This window comes from Salvelinus sp. IW2-2015, unplaced genomic scaffold (genome assembly GCF_002910315.2).
Source record: "Salvelinus sp. IW2-2015 unplaced genomic scaffold, ASM291031v2 Un_scaffold2900, whole genome shotgun sequence".
Taxonomy (NCBI): Eukaryota; Metazoa; Chordata; class Actinopteri; order Salmoniformes; family Salmonidae; genus Salvelinus; species Salvelinus sp. IW2-2015.
Genome location: NW_019944198.1, coordinates 65,830 through 70,997, shown reverse-complemented (window position 1 = coordinate 70,997; position 5,168 = coordinate 65,830). Strand labels below are relative to the sequence as shown.

At 46.5% G+C, this 5,168-nt stretch overlaps 1 pseudogene; it reads left to right on the top strand.

Moving 5' to 3' along the window:
• LOC112074952 (uncharacterized) overlaps positions 1-5,168 on the top strand; it is a 56,849-nt pseudogene that overhangs the window by 31,869 nt on the left and 19,812 nt on the right.

Below are 5,168 nucleotides of genomic sequence, written 5' to 3'. Positions count from 1 at the left end.
TTCTTCCCCCTCTATCCCTCCCTCCCCTCTCCCCCACCTTCTCTCTCTCTCTCTTCCCCCTCTCCCTCTCTCTCTCTCTTCCCCTCTCCCTCTCTCTCTCTCTTCCCTCCTCCCACCCCTCCCTCCAGTTTGTAGCACAGCCCAACTGTCAGCAGCTGCTGCGTCTCGCTGGTACGATGAGTTCCCAGGCTGGAACGTCGTCACTGGGGAGGGAAGTTCCTCACCTGTGTCTTCCTCAGCCTCCTCTTCCCTGTCTTCTCCCTCTGCTACTCATAGCCCCGAAGAGCCGCTATGGACTTTTCATCAGGCAAGTAGACTACCGGTTAGTGACCGGAAGGTTGCGTGGCAGGCAAGCGGAGTGTTGCCAGTTTCCTGAGGTCTGACTTGAGGGAAATGGAAGTTTAATTTCTATTGGACATATAAGTAATAATGATTATTCTCCTCATCCTCCCACTCTCCCCCTACTCCCCCTCTTCATCTCTCCTCCTCATATTCCCCTCCCCTCCTCCACCTCCCCCATCCTCTTCCCTCTCCTCCTTCTCTTCCTCTCTCCTCCTCCTTCCTCCTCTTCCCTCTCCTCCTCTTCCTTCTTCATCCTCCTCCCCCCTCTCCTCCTCCCTCTCTTCCTCCTTCTCCTCCTCTTCCCCTCTCCTCTTCCTCCACCCCCATCAGGAAGCCCTTCATCAAGTTTATCTGCCACACAGCATCCTACCTCACCTTTCTGTTCCGCTCCTGCTGGCATCACAGCATATAGTGACTACAGAACCGGACAGACAGGGGCAGCACCTACTACTGTAGAATGGATGATACTGCCTGGGGTACTGGGTGAGTGGAGGGAATGGATGATACTGCCTGGGTACTGGGTGAGTGGAGGAATGTGATATTGCCCAGTGTCAAAAAGCTTATTTCTTATTTATTTTATTCTTATTTAAACATTTTGTTTACATCCATGTTAGTGAGCATTTCTCCTTTGCCAAGATAATCCATCCACCAGACAGGAGTGGCATATATAGAAGCTGATTAAACAGCATGATCATTACACAGGTGCACCTTGTGCTGGGGACAATAAAAGGCCACTCTAAAATGTGCAGTTTTGTCACACAACACAATGCCACAGATGTCTCAAGTTTTGAGGGGGCGTGAAATTGACATGCCGTCTTCAGGAATGTCCACCAGAGCTGATTAACTTATTGTTCATTTCTTTATTATAAGCTCCTCCTCCAACATTGTTTTAGAGAATAAGAAAGTCCACCGGCCTCAAAATGACAGACCACGTGTAACCACTCCAGCCCAGGAACTCCACATCCGTCTTCAACCGTCTGTGACCAGGACTGCTGATGGAACTGTGGGCTTTCACAACTGCAGAATTTCAGCACAAACTGTCAGAAACCGTCTCAGGGAAGCTCATCTCCGTGCTCGTTGTCCTCACCAGGGTCTTGACCTGACTGTAGTTGGGCGTCGTAACTGACTTCAGTGGACAAATGCTCACCTTTGATGGCCACTGACACGCTGGAGAAGTGTGCTCTTCACGAATGAATCCCGGTTTCAACTGTACCGGGCAGATGGCGTCGTGTGGGTGAGCGGTTTGCTGATGTCAGCGTTGTGAACAGAGTGCCCCATGGTAGCGGTTGAGTTATGGTATGGGCAGGTAATCTACAGACAACAAACACAATAGCATTTTTTTATGGCATTTTGAATGCACAGAGACACCGTGACGAGATCCTGAGGTCCATTGTCTTGCCATTCATCCGCCACCATCACCTCATGTTTCAGCATGATAATGCACGGCCCCATGTAGCAAAGATCTACACACAATTCCTGGAAGCTGAAGAAGTCCCAGTTTTTCCATGGGCTTGCATACTCACCAGACAATATCACCCGCTGAGCAGGTTTGGGATGCTCTGGATCGACGTCTACGACAGTGTGTTCCAGTTCCCGCCGTTATCCATCAACTTCACACAGCCATTGAAGAGAAGTGGGACAACTTTCCACAGGCCACAATCAACATCCTGATCAACTCTATGTGAAGGAGATGTGTTACGCTGCATGAGGCAAGTGGTGGTCACACCAGATACTGACTGGTTTTCTGATCCACGCCCCTACTTGTTTTTAAAGGTATCTGTGACCAACAGATGTATATCTGTATTCCCAGTCCTGTGAAATCCAGAGATCAGGGCCTAATGAAGTTATTTCAATACTGTCAGAAAACGTCTCAGGGAAGCTCATTCCGTGCTCGTTCGTCCCTCCACTACCACTCAATATAGGTCTTGACTGACTGTAGTTTGGGCGTCGTCTGACTTAGTGGACAAATGCTCACACAACATATTGATAGGCCATGACAGCAAATGGAGAGTAGTGACATCTTTGACGAATGAATCTAAACAATCACAGGTTATAACTGTACAGGGCAGAATGGCGTCGTGTGGGTGAGCGGATTTGCTGATGTCGCGTTGTAACAGAGTGCCCCCATGGTAGACCTCCGGTTGAGTTATGGTTGGGCAGGTAATTCTTACGACAAGAAAACTAACACACCAATAAAGCATTTTTTTTTATGGATTTTGAATGCACCAAGACGACGATTCAGACCAAACGGTTGCACGAGATACTGAAAAGTCACAATTGTCTTGCACATTTCACCATTCCGCACCTCATAAAACAAATCATCATGTTTCATAGACCATATGAATAATGGCACGTAGGAGGTACCACATGTAGCATAAGATCACTAACAACCACAATTTCACTGGAAGCTGGAAGAGTTCGCACCAGTTTTTTCCATTTTTGGGTTTTGGCCAATACTCAACAGTAACTTTCACCCCCCCCCCCCGCCACACCCCCCAACCACTCCATATCACGCACAACCACGACCACTCCTCTCTAAAAACCGCTGAGACAGTTTGTTGGGATGTCTGCCGTCCTGGATATCGACTCTACGCCCCGGGACCAGTCGTTTGTTTGCACGATTCACCCCCACCAAGCGTCACCCAAGCCAGTATATCGTCAATGCAGTCAAAACGACACTCAACTTAATCAGACAAAAACAAATCTATGATCATGGCACAAACAATATCGAAAGAGAAAAAGAAAAATTTGGGCAAACAAAAAACCATTCTTATTTTACCAACAGGGCCAAATACACACAAAATCAGACAAATCACATCCTGAATCAATCTTGCTATGTGACGGAGATGTGTTCTAGAATACTGCAGAAAGATAGATTGGGCTGCTCATGGAAGCTGGGGGACTTCATGATTTGAGTCGATACTCACATAGCATCGAAAGTCTCAAACACTTATGCTCAGCACATTATATTTCTGGATTGGCTTCTGCTCCTTCCTGCCTTCCTTTCTCTCTTCTGATCCACGCCCTACTGTTTTTAAAAGTATCTGTGGACCAAAACGATGTATATTTGTATTCCAGTCCTGTGAAATCCAGAGATCAGCCGGCCTAATGAAGTTATTTCAATTGACTGATTTCCTAATAGGAACTGTTTTTCAGTTAAAATCTTTTCAAAATGTTGTTATATTTTTGTTTTAGTGGTCTTCGTTGCATAAAGGGATCTTAACTGGGCGGCAGGTAGTCTTGCGGGTTCAGAGATATTGGGGGCAAGGAAACGGAAAAGTCGCTGGATCAAGCCGCAAAGTCAAGAAATCTGCAGTTCTACCATTGAGCAAGGCATTCAACAGCAACTGCTGCCTGGGCGCAAATTACTTCGATAAAGCAGCCCCCACCCCCCATCCCCCTCATTGTCATCCTGAACACATTTCGGTTGAATGCTTCAGCTGTGCAAATGACTCAGTTATGCCCCCTTGGACTGTGTCTCGTTGTATGTGGTTCTAGGTGTTGCTGGCGTTCGCCAACGGGCCTGAACCAGCTCTACTTCTACTACGAGACAAGGCATCTGACGAAAGGGCAGTGTAAAGGCATCCGCTGTGTCGAGCAGAACAACGCTTTCTCCACGTGAGTTTGATGACCGCGTGTGCACTTGTGTGTGGTAGAAATGTTAAAAATATAATTATAATCTCTCTCCTCCTCCCTCTCTGTCTCTTTCCTTCCCTCCCTCCCTCCCTCCCTCCTCCCTCCCTCCCTCCTCCTCCCTCCCTCCTCCCTCCCCTCCCTCCCTCCCTCCCTCCCTCCCTCCCTCCTCCCTCCTCCTCCCTCCCTCCTCCTCTCCCTCCTCATCTCTTCCCTTCCGCCCTCCTCCTGCTCATCTCATCCGATCCTACTCCTCTTCACTCCTCCCTCCTCCATCTCTTCCCTCCTCCATCTCTTCCCCCTCCCTCCTCCTCCCTCCCTTCCCCTCCCTTCCCTCCCTTCCATCTCTTCCTCTTCCCGCCCTCCCTCCTTCCTCTAGGTTGTTTGAGACACGCTCCAGTCTCTGTTCTGGGTCTATCTTCGGTCTGAATCAGTCTGTACGTGACTAACGTAGATGCTGACATCAGTTTTACAGAGTTTGTTAGGGGCGACCATTTTGGAACCTACATATAATCTCTCTGGTGGTTCTCTAACAATGCTGAATGCGCATGATGAACAATTCCTATCAACACATTGCTGTGAGTACTACTATACTATATAATACTCATACTACTCATAATACTACTATAATATACACTCACTACACACTACTACTATCACTACTTATAATACTACTATACTACTACTCACTATACTATACTAACTACAGACTATATACTATACTAATACTATATACTCACTAGTACTACTATACGTATACGACTATCTACCTATACTACCAACTACTACTACTCACAGCTATCTCACTATATCACATATTACTACTACTATACTATACTGTGTTACAACTATGACACACAGCTATACTACACTATACTTACCGCTGTGGCTACACGTAACTAAACCATGATAATACTATACTATACACACCCTTATACTACTATATACTACCTTACATAACTACTATACTACCGACTTATACTACCCCTGTGCTACCACTGTACACACTTATATACTATAATATATCCCCTATACTACTATTATTACTACCTTACACTACTACTTACTCCACTATACTACGCTGTGCTACACTGTAACACTATAAATACTCTAATATATAGCCCCTATACTGCTATTACTACGTTTTACACTTACTATACTAATATATGGCACTGTACATCGCTTACCTGTCT